Here is a 17,414-nt window from a genome sequence, read left to right as displayed (position 1 = left end):
TAATAATAACAATAATAATAATAATAATAATAATAATAATAATTATTATTATTATTATAGTTGTATTAATAATATTGATTAATATCAAATGAATAATAAGTAATATCAACAACAAGATCATTATGATCATTAAGATCCACAACATCAGTAATGACAAATAATAACAATAGTAGTTATCAAAAGCAAAGCCTCATGGACAGGCAAAAAAAAAAAAGATAATAATAATAATAATAATTATTATTATTATTATCATTAACAGAATATTTCATCAGCAGAAAAGTTGTGTCAGGAAAAAAAAGCTTTAAATTTGGGGAAAAATATTATGAAAACATTTCTTTACCAACTTTATTAGAGCAACTGTAATGTACCTCAAACTGCATATGATTCTGAACAGGATATATGATGTCTTGATTTTTGGGGAAAATATGATTTATTTATTTATTTATTTATTTATTTTTTTTTGCCTATTGTGTCTAAATCTAACAAAATTGAGTTATGCTTAGAACAAGAATAAAACAATTTGCTAATAGGGTTAACAAAATAAATGTTATTTAAAATACTGTATAATCTCTGTCTGAATGTCATTTTTGCTTAAAATGTTTAAATACCGATTAAAATTGTTTTTGCAGTTTACCATCACCCATCACAGTAGAGGAAATAGCTTATTTTTGCATTTTCCTCTGAGGACTATTTTTAAACCGCAACATGGTTCCTCAAACACCTTTTTGTTCTCAATCATTTCACCAATTCAAAAACATGAAAGCTTGTAATAAGGCTTCCAGGATTCTGACAGCACTCCTAATGCGGCTCAGAAAATAAACGCTAATTTGGTGGCCAGCTGAATCAAGGATGACTAATTCGTACTGATTTAGATTGCATAACAAGGCGAACACAGAGCATTACAAGGCTGCGGCTCAGCAGATAGCGAAGATTCACGCTCCACGGCTCTGGTTAGAAATGTGGGCAGGACAACAAGCAGCCAGTCACGTGGAAATAGTTGTTGTAATGGCTTGTAACGGTAACTGTCTCAATTAAGATCTCAATGTATCTGAGACTCTGACCAAAGCCACCACTCTTATCAGAAACCAGTGCAGGTGATAAATGTATCTGTCATCATGTAACAGCACACGGACATGATGGTTTGGTACATATTGAGGTCACGGTTTAGTGCCACTTCAGTAAAACAGGGAAGGAGAAAACTAAACATAATTTTTTTTCATCTTTTTTTTTCATTAAATAGAAGAAAATTGACATCTTTATTTAGACAAATTATTTATGTTTAAAAAAAATCCAATTATAATTAACATTTTCTTAACCCTTTGCTGCACAAGCTATGAAAACCCCTTCTAATACACAACATGGGTCTAAAATGACCCGTATTCATTCCCTATGTTATTTAAATCATGGCTGAGTGATTCTTTGCTGAATCTTTGAAAGAAATGTAGTTTACAATTTATGACAAAAAATAAAAATGATGAAATATAATAAACTGATTATCCTATTATATGAAATATAATAAAACTTACATCCATCAAATATACAAAAGCAGCCAAGTTGAGATGTGAAATGTGTGGCAGATGAACAGTTGTCTGCAGTAAATATGTTCCTACTTGCAAAAATGTGCAAATATTAAAGGTTTCTATATAAGAATAAGAATTTTTATTGTCATTGTATGCATATGGTAGTACACAACAACGAAAATAAAATTAGCCACTCTAAAAGACGCATAAAACAATAACAATAAATAACTAGTAAAAATAATAGCAGACGATATAAATTAAGTAGTATAAACAGTAGTGCAACCACAATGTACTGCCACATAAAATGAGGTAGAATAGAAAAATACTGTAGATACCTAGGATTGTTTGTAAACAGTACTCAGCAGCTCCTTCCAGTGTCTAATAACACCTTACGGTTATACTGATTATATATATCATTTTTTACCCATGTGTGTAAATTGATGTAGAATTCAAAAACTGAGTAAGAAAACAAAAATAAGCAATCATTTGTGGAAATCAAAAACAGGATATTTAATGAATACCTGGAATAAATAAATGATACAATACATTTCTTTCAAAGATTCAGCAAAGAATGATTGAAATAACATAGGGAATGAATATGGGTCATTTTAGACCCATGTTGTGCATTAGAAGGGTAGTGATACAAAATGATTTTTATTCAAAAAGTAAGAAAGAAAAAAAAAAAAAGATTTCTGATGATCAGAAACACATTCATTGGGGAATACCTGCAATACTGAATGATGAAATAAATTTCTTGCAAAGAAAAAAAAAAAAAAAAAAAACTCAGTCACTTTTGACCCATGTTGTGCATCAAAGGGTTAAGGATAAAACAAAATCTATCTCAGCTAATGCTGTAAACTATGCATTACTATAATATTAAAGGTTACCATTAACAACATAGCCCAAACTATCAAATTCAGTTGCTATATATTTTTTAATATAATAAACAACACTCAAAAACAAACAAACAAACAAACCAACAAACAAACAAAAAAAAACTAAATTGCACATAAGGCATAAGGAATGAAGGCACATAAGGCCTTCATTCATCTTCGCAACACAAATTAAGATATTTTTGATTAAATCTGATGGCTCGGCGAGGCCTGCATTCACAGCAATGACAATTCCTCTCTCAAGATCCATAAAGGTACTAAAAACATATTTAAAACAGTTCATGCGAGTTGAGTAGTTCTACCTTAATATTATAAAGCGACAAGAATATTTTTGTGCACCAAAAAAACAAAATAACGACTTTTCAACAATATAGTGATGGACCGATTTCAAAACACTGCTTCGGAGCTTTGTGAATCAAATCATTGACCAGAGTCATGTGATTTCAGCAGTTTAGCCGTTTGATAGGAGATCCGAGTCACAGATTCGATTCGTAAAGCTCCGAAGCAGCATTTTGAAATCAGCCCATCAGTTAGTTTTAGGCCCTGTGTGTATATATATATATATATATATATATATATATATATATATATATATATAGATAGATAGATAGATAGATATAGATATAGATATAGATAGATATAGATATATATATATATAGATATTGAATCGTAAACTGAGGTTCCCTTTCGAAAGGGAACTTCTACTCTGTGTTGGAATACACAATGGAGAACATCACGTGACCCAGGTGTCTGAAAGCAACTATCCAATAACTCCAATCCCTATTGGCCATCGACAGCCTATGACGTAATATGGCGCGACCCAGACGTATAAAAGGATCGCCTGGAGAAACAGAAGATATCTCATTGTCTTTCGTTCCTGTTCTGTCTGATTACTACTATATCGACTCCAGTAGGGTTTTAATATATGTCTTACAAATGTTCAAGAGAGTGTGTTTATCCCTGTCCCTGGGTTTGACACTTGATATACACAGGTTAGAATTCTAATCCCTGGTTTGTCAATATGTGTTTAAAATTAAGTGGTGCAACACAACCCAATTTAAAATAAAACCCAGATCAACAAATCCTTGATTAGCTCTAAACTTTGCTTAATTTAATCCTCAATCCTAATCGTAGCTAAAAACGTCTGTTTCAGATCTTAGATTGACCACTCAGTTGTGTTCACTATTTCTGTGTGAAACTAATGGGGCATGCTGAGCTTGCCTTTATATTGACTGACAGGTTTCCCTATGGGCAACTGCTTTTAAAATGCAACACCGGGTCAGGAGACGGTCACAGAGATACTTGTGATTGATCCGCAGCCTTGGCATACAGACAGAAATCCGTGGTTTTGGGATGAGGTTCCTTCCTGGGTAGTGCGGAGTGACAGTGAATTTTTGTGTCATGATATGAAAATCCTCAAAGCGTCGTTTTCCACTGAAGCCTGTCACAGAACATACTGTATGAATGACCTGAGCCAAATATGTGCATATTTTATGCGTTTTAAGGCTTAGTCATGCATATATTTGCTAGATGCGTTGAGGCTCCAAGCTAAAATGACCAACTGCGATTATAAGTAATACCATCTTTTATGACTATCTTCAGATTATGGGAAAGTGCTTCAGTTTCTCAGATGTTTCATGAAATGGGCTGTACTGTACATCGCTCATTAAAATATCTAAACTGTCCAGAAAAAAATTTGTTCAGCAACATTCAAATCTATCTGTTTCTTATGTTTCTATATAACACATAAAAGTCTGTATTTAATTCATTATTCAATACTAATCTGAGTTTGACTCAAAAGAATCATTTTGTCGATAAGAACTGGACATCGCTGCTTTAACTCTGATAGTGATTTCGGATAGCTCAAGATTGTTCTCTAATGCATCATGCTTTAAAACGCTGTTCTCTCACAGTCGCTTAAGTGTTCGGTCAGCCTGTCATCTTTACAGTAAATGATCTTTACTCATGCAGAAGGATGCAGCTGTCAGTGTGGTTCTACTTCCCTGTGTCAATAACCCACAGGAAAGAAAAAGAAAAAAAAAAATCAGAAACGTGTCTGTCTGAACAAATCCCAAAATCAAATGGTTTTTATTTGTGACTTTTATATATTCCATAAAATGCATGTTATTGATGCACCCATGCACATGTAACATGCTGCTTTAATGCTTCAACTGGGCTTCTTTTACACACAGGCAGTTATTTTGTTCACGTCAAGACCTGTTTGGTGCAGCCCCCATTTGCGATGTTGCCTGCAGGGCGAACCAACAAAGATGTTGGAGCATGTGTGGAAGCTTTTTCATTTTCGTTCCATCAGTGTGATGAAACGTCATGTCACACTGTCACTTCATCCTGGTTAACTGTCATTCATAGCCCCCCCCCCCCCCAACCCACCCCCCTTTGCTTTTAATATCCTGTTTGTAACATTATTGAAGTGAAATGTTTCAAGCTACTTTGCTAGTTGCTAAAACAAGAAGCTAACTATTGACAGGAAATAGCTTTTTTTGCAGACAAAACAATTCATCTGTATGAACCAATATTAACAGAATTTCCCAGGTTTAATGCAAGTTAAGCTCACTTGACAGCGTTAATTTATGACTTAAAAAAAATAATTTTGACTCATTTCTTGTTTTCTGTGAAGACAGCAAAAATCTGTAAATGCATTTACAACGGAAGAGAATGGGACAAATTTGATACTTCAAATTTTATAAAATCACATTATTTCTTCTTAGATGGTAAGAGTCATATTAAATTTATACTGACACCTAGTGGTGTGGATGTAGCTTTACGCAAAAACATTTGTAGTAAACGTAGCATGGTTGATTTATTCGTAGTTTACTAATGGTTTTAGTAGTTTCTCTACCTCCAGTCGGTTTTCCTCAAACACTTTTCTTAGTACATTAGCTGATATTGAATGGTACACATACTGAATGTGACTTGTACATATGCTGACGGGTCATGACCCGGGAAGGTGAAATGCGTGGTGAGAGCCTTAGGCAAATTGTTGTGGCAGGTTGTGGTATCTTCTGCAGGGATTCACACATTGACTCGTTCTGCGTCCGTGAAAGATAGAGGTGAACTATCGGGGTCAAAGTGTCTCTGAATCTGTCTATGTGTTAAAGACAGCTCACACCGTTTTTCCATTGTCAAGAACTTTCTTGAGGAGGTCAGCTGTCAACTGTATACTAGCTTTCTGCAATTATTTACTGAAGTATTAAGTAAGAATAAGTGTTTTATCAGGTAATTGTACATTTCAAACCCCCAAGGTGCAAAACAAGGCTCCTAGAATACACCACAGGTTTAAAACAACATGTTTAATGTCTCCCAGTACAGAACTATCCTCTTTCGCTTCTACACTATGTGATGGGCAACAATTTAAATTGTAAAAAAAAAAAAAAAAAAAAAAAAACACAAATTCAATCCACAAAAATCAAGTGATTGCCTTCAGACTTAATAGTTTATTGGTTTTAATCCAGAATCACAGTTCTGTTTTGGTGCATACTGTCTCTGGCTGAGTTACAAATTAGAAAGTCGTAATGCAATATTGGTTGGAATAAGAGAATTTGGTTGGCTTAATTTTGACTTGCATTTTGACCATTACCAATTAGTTACCCATTGATAATTACGACATTGTGTCATTGTTGTAAATACGTTCATTCCGTCATGACACGAAAGCAGCATGACAGAGTGTTGAGAAAGGCCAGATGCTAAATAGACAACATCAAACTGATATTACCCTGGGTATCTTGAAGAAACACTACAGATCCTATTAGCCTTTGTGTTAGATGGCTGTAGGCCTGATTGTGGTTTTACATCATTGTAATTGCGGGTCCTGTTGACAGCAAAATGTTTCTAAATGTCGAGACACTCATTTTTGAAGTGCTACTCTAGATGTGACACTTTTGTCGGTTTGAATAATCATTGAAATGGCATTGACGCACATGTTCAAACAATATCTGTACTAGTGGCCTAAATATCTAACAAATAGTGTGGTGCAGAAACTACGTCAAAACCCGGAAGACTAATTTGCCACTGGTTCCCTCGAGATTTTCCAGTGGGGTTTTATAATGAGGTTTTTCAATTTAAAATAAGATTTGTGGTAAACATAAATTAACGATACTTGAATGTTTTGTTCTACAATGTAAACTGCACACACTCACACCACAAATGTTCTTTTCTACAGGTAGTTACTTAATATTAACATATATATATATATATATATATATATATATATATATATATATATATATATATATATATATATATATATATATATATATTTGAGTTTTTTTTAAATAAACATAACAGGTTCAAAATTAGAATAAAAAAAACAAGTTTGTACACATAAAAATTAATAGTAATATGGGATAATATAATATAATTTAAAAAAAAATAAAATAATGCATATTGTTTTTTGTTTTGTTTTTTTACAATTTTATTGGAATTTAATTTATTATTGTATTTTTGGTATACATGAAACTTAATACTAATATTTCTTAACATAACATATCTTAAAACTAATACTAATAAGTAACAGTGTTAATTTAGTATCATACCTTTAAGTTTTTCTTCATATTTTTAATTAGTTTTCCTTTTTATATTTTCTGTTTTCATTTTAATTTAACAAAAAGGCCAAAAATTCTTGTTATACATTGAAGATCTTACCTTTTTACTGAATAACTCACTGAAAATCGCAACTTCATTGCTTATTTCACATATTGTGATGTGTGCCGTGTTTTTGCAAATGAAATTTAAGGGCTTTGACAGACTTTGTAATCAGATAACAACTACAATTTTAATTGTTTCGTAATTCACTTGCATTGTATGGAAAAGAGCAGCATTAACATTCTGCTAAATATCAACATTTTTGTTCTGCTGAACAAAGAAAGTCATTCAGGAGGTTTGAAATGGCATGAAGACAAACTATGCTACATAAACTACTTTGATTATTATTACTTTATTTTATTTCAGAAAATTAATGTCAAAACTTTAAATTCTCACATATTAGTGTAAAGTCCTTTGGTGAGCAAAAACAAACTCAAATACTGATATTATATTCCTGTGACGCTGCAGATTGTTGGTCATTACTGGCCTCTTTCCGTACTAACGCCTCTGTCTGCCCGACAGCAGGAATCGTCGTGTCAGTGAACTGTGTGGGCTGGCGCATAGTGTCTGACAAGCCTGCCAAATTGCTGTTACTAAGGCAACCCCCCTTTCCAATGGCAGTCTCCACAGAGGTGAGGGGGCGATCCGTTCGTGTGCTTGGCACCCGGACCTCTGTCCGGATCAGCCTGTGAAATGTCTTTTTACCTCAGATCTTAGGTAACACAACAAAGCTAAAATTGTGTGTACCAGACCCTCATCAATGGAGTGTCCTGTTCCTGGAGCTTTCCTTTGATGCTGCTGTCTGCAGAGAAACACAACACAGAAAAAAAGACACTTATTTTAGAAGCCAAATGATGGTAAACAAGGTTTTTCTTGTGGTTTTGAAATCATTTGAGTTCAGTGTTTTAGACTGTGTGTTGACCTAAACCAGAAGACTATACGTTTATCCCTTGAAAAATTAGATATGACATCTACTGTACCCGAAATAAAACCTGTTACCAAAGTTAAATATGATCAATAACTTTTTTCTTTATTATATTATATTATATTATATTATATTATATTATATTATATTATATTATATTATAGCTCTGGCAAATTGTTAAATACATAATAAAAACTTGCATTCATATAATCATAATAACTCATTAATTTAAGTGTTTGTTAAAATATTTATTATATATTATATTATATTATATTATATTATATTATATATATATTATATTATATTATATTAATTTATGGTGATTTAATAATTAAGTTAGTTATTTCTAATTATTATATAAGGATTTGTTTAAATATTTGTTTCATTCCTGAATGAATCAGTGTATTTGAACAAATTAGTTGAGTGAATGATTCAATGATTTGCTCATAAAATAGTCACTTGGTTAATTCCTGGAATTATTTATTATATTATATTATATTTTATTACAGTGACGAATGGTGACTTCTTTAACCGGGTATGCTGATACAACAATTTGGCATTTCCCGAAAACATCGTTTCAACAAACATTCACAAACAGCATTGCAAACTTGCATGGTTGGAACTATAGCTCTCAAGCTGTGGTTAGAAGCATAGTTTCTTAAATGTATTAAGGACACAATAAGCAAGCTAACATTCATTCTATATCTTTCATTCTATTTATATATATATATATATATATATATATATATATATATATATATATATATATATATATATATATATATATATATACATTTTAATCTACATATTTTAGCATCAGCATCTATATTCAACAATCAGTGCTGTTGCGCATGACATAGGGAGTTTGATATAGTCATTAGGTGACATGTTCGTTACAGCAACATCTTGGAGATCTCGAATAAATTATGCATGACATCATTAATTTTCCTATGGGAAAAAAAATGAAATACTATAGTTTCAGTTATTACTTTTTATTTGATTTAGTCTAGTTAGTTTTGTGTCAAATACAATGCAATTTTCAGTGATCGAAATCTGGTAGCAAATTGGTAAAAACATAATGAAAACTTGCATTCGTTAATTAATAACTAATTAATTTAAGTATTTGTTGAAATATTTAACTATTTTCATTTTGAGTCATTTGTTTTTGAACAAATCAGTTGAATAAAGTATTTGCACATACTGATTCATTCCTTAATGAATCAGCGTTGTACAAATCTGAATGAATGATTTGCTCATGAAACAACAGATATTAGTATTTATAGTTTGGTGAATTAAGTTCATTAACAAGATTTATTTTTTACTAACAAATTCAATTTTTATTTAATGGTTTTGCTGGATTATTTGTTCATGAATGAATCAGTGTTTTCAGTGATTCTGTCATGATTCAGCAAGGTATGTTGTAGGTAAGCAGGACAACGAAGAAGATCAATGCAATAAACTTTATTAACAGAAGATTTACCATAACCAAACTAGTATAAACATTAACGAGAGCCAACAAATGAGAACTGAAACACAGGCATATAAATACTAGGAGCAAACAAAGATAATTGGGTAAACAAAGATGAAGCAAATGAGGGATCTAATGAGTAACTATATTAACAAACAAGAGGGTAATGAGTAACCTAGGAGACAAATGAGAACTCAGGCAAATGGGAACAAAGCAGACAGAGTGAAAATGAAACCAAAAAAAAAAAAAATTAAACAGACCGTCCATGTGACTGATTCAATGATTTGCTCATAAAATAGTCACTTGATTCATTCCGCAAATTAATAATTAAATAAATAATTGAATTATCAGTTAAAACAGAAACCATTTATTTGGTGATTTAATAATTCATTTAATGATTTTTAAAATATTTTTATTAACAGTTTTATTTAATATGTATGTAATGGTTTAATTTTGAGTACTTTGTTTTTGAAAAAATCAATTCAGTGAATGATTTGCTCAAAGAGAGTTTGTTTCATCCCTGAATTCATTTTTAAATATAAGTAATTAATGATTTGTAAGTTTTAAAACATTAATTTATTACTTATTATTATACAAATGTAATTATTATATAAAGATTTGTTTAAATAATTAAATATTTGATTATTTCTTTTTTAATAATTTTTCCACCCATAGTATTCAAACATAACTTTCATAACTTTTTTACTCTTCAGCAATGTCATGTTTCTCTTTTTTAGCTACATCTCTTCTACTCCTCCTCACCCTCCCTCTTTCACTCCGTCTGTCTCGCTTTCTCTTATTTTCTCGCCCACCATAGTGCCCACTTTGTCTAAACAAATTTCACAAATGGCCGCAACGGGGCGTCTTGATCGCAAAAAAGACAAACCGGAATTTTCCAGAGGCACGAGGATCCAGAGAACTCTTAATGCACAGCTTGTACTCAGAATGAGGCATATTACCACTTTCCCAAGGCAACCCTACTCCATTTCCTGTGTATTTTTAGCATTTAGCACTATTGTTAACTGGGCTTAATGATAATGCTTCAGCCTGTGTGTCGTCTCCTTTAACACTGTGCTGTGCTGTCGCTAAAAATGGCTCGATCTGATTGGTTGATTTAAGACTCAAAAAGACAATTGGTTTGAATCAGTCTAATTACTCACTCACTCACTGAATACATCACACTTATGATAACATGTCACAAGGGGAGTCCTAATAATTAACATATTGCATTCTCCATATAAAGTGCTCAAAATGGCAGTTTATTTTCATGTTTAATGTATCTACACTCTTTAATGTGTAAAGCATAACACTTCCTTGATAATACGTGCTACGTGTTTCCGAATGCAGATAGTTTTGTTGTGGAGTGTCAGAAATTCTCCTGCATTGCCCTGCAGTTCTTTGAAAGGTTGCTAAGCAACTAGTTGTGCAGTTGTGTTATCAATCACTGATGAGCGAAACGAGAGAACAGGAGACGCCCGGAGATGACCTGACGGATAGCCTGAGTGCGTTTGTGGAGGAAAAAAGATAGCAAGAGAGGGCAAACCAAAATAAGAGGGAATTTTTACAGTTGATCACCAAAGACGATACTCAGTGATAATCTTTATTTTTGGCATTTTTAAACTGAGCCTCCCACAAGAATGAAAATGAAAGTGAATCAGAATGAAATTGATCAGATTGTCTGTAGGCATCTCAAATTGTGAGTTATTTCCATATAGTATTGCTTGTATCTGTATGAATGATTAATGTTTTTGTTGTCAGGAAGAATTTTCACACTTAAAATTCAGCACAAAACAGAATAGTTACCCCAAAAGGTATTTGAATACTCAGTTTATAAACATCTTGCAGCTAATAAACATCTTAAAGTTTGGATTTATACATTCAAATGTATGAAAGTTGAAAAACATTGTGATCTAATTTATTCAAAACCACTGATTCACTGAAGCACTAATTCATACAGGCATGAAACAAGTGACTCAATATATGAGCAGTTCACTGAATTATTCACTCAACTTGTTTGTTCAGTAACACTGTTTTGTTCAGAAATAAAACAATAAGAGCAAATCATTGAATCATTCACTCAGTTGATTTGGTCAAAAACTGATTTGTTCATGTACAAAACAGGTCACTGTCTTTATAAATTAGTCTTTTAATCATTAGGTGTGTTCGACATGAAGTAGTACTGGCATCAAAGTAGAGAGCGATTCGAAAACATGCAGAACCGTCTGCTCTCTAATTGCTATCGCGGTTCTTTGATGACACACAACGTTTGGTCTGTGCAGTGCCGCTTCAAGTCTGACACAACCAATTTGTTAAAAAGCACTGATTCATTCAAGAACAAACAACTGACTGACGTTATGAATGAGTCATTGAATCACTCTGTTTTCTGAAGTACTGATTCATACAGGAATGAAACAAGTCACTGACTAAATGAACAAGTGATTGTATTATTCACTCAGCAGATTTGTTCAAAAACACTGATTAACAAATGAATCAAATGACTGTCTTTATGAGTGAATTATTTAATCATTCACTAAAGTGATTTGTTCAAAAACATTGACTTGTTCAGGGACAAAACAGGGACAAAACACTTCATTCAGGAATGAAAAAAGTGACTGGCTTTATGAGTAGGGGTGGGACAAAATATCGATAGGGCGATATATCGTCGTCCCTCTCTCTGCGATCTGAGAATCGATACGCTGGCGCCAAATATTAATATTTTTATTAATAAAATAAATAGATCTAAATAGATTTCTCTGCTCCCAGCATTGTTACTTCAAGGCGGCGCTCAACACATGAATGAGGGAAACGTGAACATAAGTTAAACAGCCTAAGGTTTTTAATGGGATGGCGAACAGCAGTGTGAGTAAAATAATATTTGCCCCAGGCACATTTAAGTTCAAAGTCTAGACGCACTTAGGCTTTTATACCATTGATGTGACAAACGTAGACGTCTTTGACATTCTTCACCCAGCGCTTACACAGATATACAAGGGAGCATTTGAAAGCAGCCGTCTATCAGCAGATTCGTCTATCAGCGGATATATTAGGGATCCTCTGTTAGACGCCTGCTTTCAAACGCTCCCGTGTGAATCATATTGTAAGATGTCTATTTACAGTATGTTTTGGAAGCATTAATCATTGTAGCCAATCACAGACATATACGTTGAGTGCGTGAACACACAATGGCCAATTAGAGGTGTTTAAGAATCCACTCAACAGTGCTCAAAATGCTAGGCAATGCTGGTATCGTCAATTTTTTTAAATTTTAAAATACCCAAGACGGTTCCTTTGACAACACTATTCCCAGGTTCATTTTAAAGAAGATGGTAAGCACTGAGATGTTCCCAGGATTAAATAAAAGAGGTTGGTAATTTTTAAAATGTACAAGGTTTTTATAAAATAAGTCAATAAGCAGTTAACCTAGGCTAAATGTGTCAGTTTACATGCAAAGAAAAGTTTAAGCTTTTAAAAAGTATATGCATAAAATGTTTAATTTACAGAAAATGTTAAATTTAATTTACAGACTGAAAAACTTTAATACAGAGAGAAAACCTCCACTTAACCTTTTCACTGGCATTTTGTTTTCATAGTTAGACAGATATCGTGATGTATCATTATAGGATTGTCTAGCAGTATATCGATTATTGCAGAATCGCTGTAATCTGATATTATCGTTACCGTGAGCTGTATATCATGATCGTATCATATCGTAAGGTACCCTGCGATTCCCACCACTATTTACGAGTGAATCATTTAATCATTTACTCAACTGATTTGTTCAAAAGCATTGTTTTATTCATTAACACTGACTTGTTAAGAAATTAAACAAGTGATTAAATGAGTTTGACTTGAAACGTCATACACCGATTGGTCTGTGCAGCGCCTCTTCAAGTCAAACACAACTAATGTCTTTAGAAGCATTGACTCAACTGATTTGTTTAAAAAGACTGATTCATTCAGGAACAAAATTTCTCTTTATTAGTGACTGTCTTTATAAGTGAATCATTTAATCATTCACTCAGCTAATTTGTTCAGTAATGCTGATTTGTTTTGAAATTAAACAAGCGACTGTCTTTGTGAGCACATCATTGACTCAACTGATGTATTCAAAAATACTCATTCCTTCAGGAACAAAACAGGCGACTGTCTTTGTTAGTGAATCATTGACTCAACTGATTTATTCAAAAATACTTATTTGTTCAGGAATAAAACAGGTGACTGTCTTTGTGAGTGAATCATTGACGCAATTTGTTTAAAGCACTGATTAATTCAGGAATAAAACAAGTAACTGTCTGTAAGAGTGAAGCATTTAATGATTTACTTAACTGATTTGTTCAAAAGCATTGTTTTTTATTTCATTGTTCTCTTTATGAATAAATAATTGAATCATTCACTCAAACGATTCATTCAAAAACACTGATTTGTTCAGGAATTAAACAAGTGACTCTTTACATGAGTGAGTCTTGAATCAATCCCTCAACTGAAACACTGATTTATTAATTTGTTCAAAAACACAGATTCGTTCAGGGACAAAATAGATGACTTTTTTTTTTATGAATAAATCATTGAATCATTGCCTCAACCAATTTGTAATAATAATAATAATAATAATAATAAACACTGATTCACTCAGGTATTAACAGTTGATCCTTATGTGGCTTTGTTTGGATTTTTTGTTTTTTCAATGACAAATCAAAAATAGATTGTCTAAAATAAAATTATTGACATTATATTAAATGATTAATAATTATTTTAATTAATAATTAATCAATAATCTTATTGTTAATATATTTATACATAATTATTAATATAAAATATTATTTCATTAATATTAAATATTTTAAAATATTACATAATATAATATATATTATTTATGTCAAAATGTTTAATATATAATTTATGTATATAATGTCTATATTATAATATTTTATCTTATAATAAATATTATATTAATTTCTTGTTAATTGAACTGTTGTATAAAAGCAAGATCACAGTTGCAATTATGCTGTTTTTTCACAACCATGCTGATCTTTTGCTTACATGATATTGCCTAATTAGCAAAAATGCTAAAAACACCATCTTCCAGATGCAAATGCTCACCTCAATAGACATGTAAAGGATAAATATGTGTGCAAAGATCCCCAATATTGTATCAGGGACAGTCCAATGATGGCTATACGTGTGTGACGGCGGGATGTAAGGTGTGTAATACAGTGTTAACCGAGTCTCTCTGGGCTCCGCGCTGCTCTGAGGCTCAGGATGATGATTCACACCGAGTGACTCATTCAGCTGGAACATTCCGGTGAATTCTAGCATAAAGGAGCAGCGTGCCCAACAGGTTTACAACAAGCAGATCTGGGATCGACTGCGCTTTATATATAGAGCCACAGTGACAAAAGATAGGATGGAGGAGGGCTGTATTTTTAGCTTTATTTTTGCCTGTCACGTCTCAATCCATTAGCGAGATATGTGTGACTCGTTGGAAATGATCACTGATTTACAGGTTATTCCTCATCTTTGAACTTTTCCATCGAAGATTCTGGTATTGTATTCCAGTCCTGTCAGCTCCTACCCACAAACCCCTCATTTATCTGGCCCTTTTGTGCAGTGAAATTGCAGATATTTCTTTCTTAGTGAGCTCAGTGTATCCAGTCACAGCAGGAAGATTCCTGTTTTAAAGTTTTATGAATGTTTCAAGCTGTAAACTTGGTAAAAAAAAAAAAAAAAAAAAAAGACACAGATATGGACAAACAAGAAGAAGACCTCATTGTCTTCTGCTTTAATCTATTTTTTCTCCATCAAAGGATAGCTCTCTCACAGTCTACCCATAATGCATTGTGATTCATTCCGCCCCCACCCATCGCATTATTATCCAGGACCATTTGGAGCTTATTTGTTGGAGCCGTTTCAGTCCAATCATTATATATCATATTTTGAAACACAATGTTCCCAGTTGAAGCTGAAGCTTGCTTTCTAATTTTCTCTAAAGTAATCACTTTTAAAATGACTTTTAAAATTCTAAACTGTAAGTGTATAATTTGGCTCTAGTGGCACTAAACAGAAGTGCAGTTTGCTTGTTTTAGTCAGGTGACTCTCTCAGCCTATAGTGTGAGTTTAGGGCGGGGCTACCTGTTTATTCAACCAGTGGCTGATGGGGAGAGAGTTATTTTTGCAGTTCTGTTTGGTGCTGCTAGTGGTGCAAAAATTACATGCTTAACCTTTAAGGAAATATTCCTCCTGCTTACCAAGTTTTAATGGTGATTTTACGAAGACATTTAGTTGAATTTTTCTGTGGCATTGAGTGTTTGATGCCATTGTTGTCCTTTTGCAAGACCACTTTAGGATGGACTCACCTTTAGTCACTTTTCCCCTCACCCGTACTTCTTTTCCCAAGTTCCCCGACACTACCTACAACACAAAAAGTTGCTTTGTTGCAAGTGAAAGTTCACTTCCACAATATGGATCAGTTTCAGCATCAGTGCCACAGACTGTCTGGTCCTTCATAACAATATGGCCGCACAGATGCCTCGCTCAGCTAGTGTGGCTTCTTGCGGATCTCTCGCTGTTTTCAAGGACTCGCACAATTTGTAATACCCATCCATGAGTGAGAATATCAGCCTCACGATCTGACAAAGGCTTCCTGGAATCCATATTTGAACAATCTGATAGCTGCACCTGGACAGAATAGCCCAAGATTGTGGGCTTGGATTTGATTCATTGCTTTAGAGCAGCAACATGTGCCTAATCAGTATGATTGTAGGTGGTTCATGGTAGTTTTGTTTGAACATTGTCAGCTTGCCAAGACACCACATTTGCCACTCATCTCTGTGAAATTAGAGTGGTCATGAGAAATGTTTGAGCCTCTCACATCAGTGGTGTTTGCTGAGGAACATATTTAGAGATGTTAGAACATGAATGATACCTCAAATCATCAAAGTGATTGAACTCACTTTTTTTTAAGCATTCATGCTTGCTAAGCCAGCTTCTTTTGGACATAATTGATCAGTATTGGTCCATATTGGAAATATCTTGCTCAATTTTGGATATTTATGTTTATTATTATACATTTTTACATTTAGACTACCATTATCATCATCTAACTCTCAACTAAAAATTACTCTTTAAAACACCAATTTAATAACACTTCAATATATTCTTTGGCAAACCATATTAATCTTTGTACTTTTACCTTTTTCATACTGTACATTTTTTGTGATGCCTAAATTCACTTTATTTATAAAGAATAGTTTAGATTTTGAATATCTACATTTTATCAGTTATCAGCCATATCATGAAATAATTATCTGCCTTTCTGTATCTGCCAGAAAACTGCATAAAAATATTATTTATATTATTACAGGATTTAGTAATATTTAGATTTTATTTTTATATTCTCAGTGTTTATTTTAATTTTAGTTTTAGTCACTTTATGTGCTTTTTTTTTTTTTTTTTTTTTTTTGGTGTAGGTGTACACCAAAGGTGTACATCTAATAATTATATTTTATTTCTGCTTTTATTTCAATACTGAAAACAATATTTGATAGTTTTAGTAAGCAACCACCTAGCAACCACCCAGAACACCTTAGCAACCACCTAACAATCACTCAGAACACCTTAGCAACAGAACACATTAGCAACCACCTAGCAACCACCCTGAACAACTTACCAACCACCTAGCAACCACCCAGAACACCTTAGCAACCACCTAGCAACCACCCAGAACACTTTAGCAACTACCTAGCAACCACCCAGAACACTATAGCAACCACCTAACAACCACTCAGAACACCATAGCAACAGAGCACCTTAGCAACCACCCTGAACACCTTACCAACCACCTAGCAACCACCCAGAACACCTTAGCAACCACTTAACAACCACCCTGAACACCTTAGCAACCACTTAACAATCACCCTGAACACCTTAGCAATCAGAACACATTAGCGACCACCTAGCAATCACCCATAACACCCTAGCAACCACTTAACAACCACCCTTAACACCTT

At 33.1% G+C, this 17,414-nt stretch overlaps 1 protein-coding gene across 1 annotated transcript in view; it reads left to right on the top strand.

The window, feature by feature from the left end:
• dock3 (dedicator of cytokinesis 3) overlaps window positions 1-17,414 on the top strand; it is a 261,906-nt gene that overhangs the window by 123,875 nt on the left and 120,617 nt on the right.

The sequence above is a fragment of the Megalobrama amblycephala genome, linkage group LG2 (genome assembly GCF_018812025.1).
Source record: "Megalobrama amblycephala isolate DHTTF-2021 linkage group LG2, ASM1881202v1, whole genome shotgun sequence".
Lineage (NCBI taxonomy): Eukaryota > Metazoa > Chordata > Actinopteri > Cypriniformes > Xenocyprididae > Megalobrama > Megalobrama amblycephala.
The sequence above is the reverse complement of the archived record's forward strand: the minus strand, read 5'-3'. Positions and strand labels throughout refer to the sequence as shown.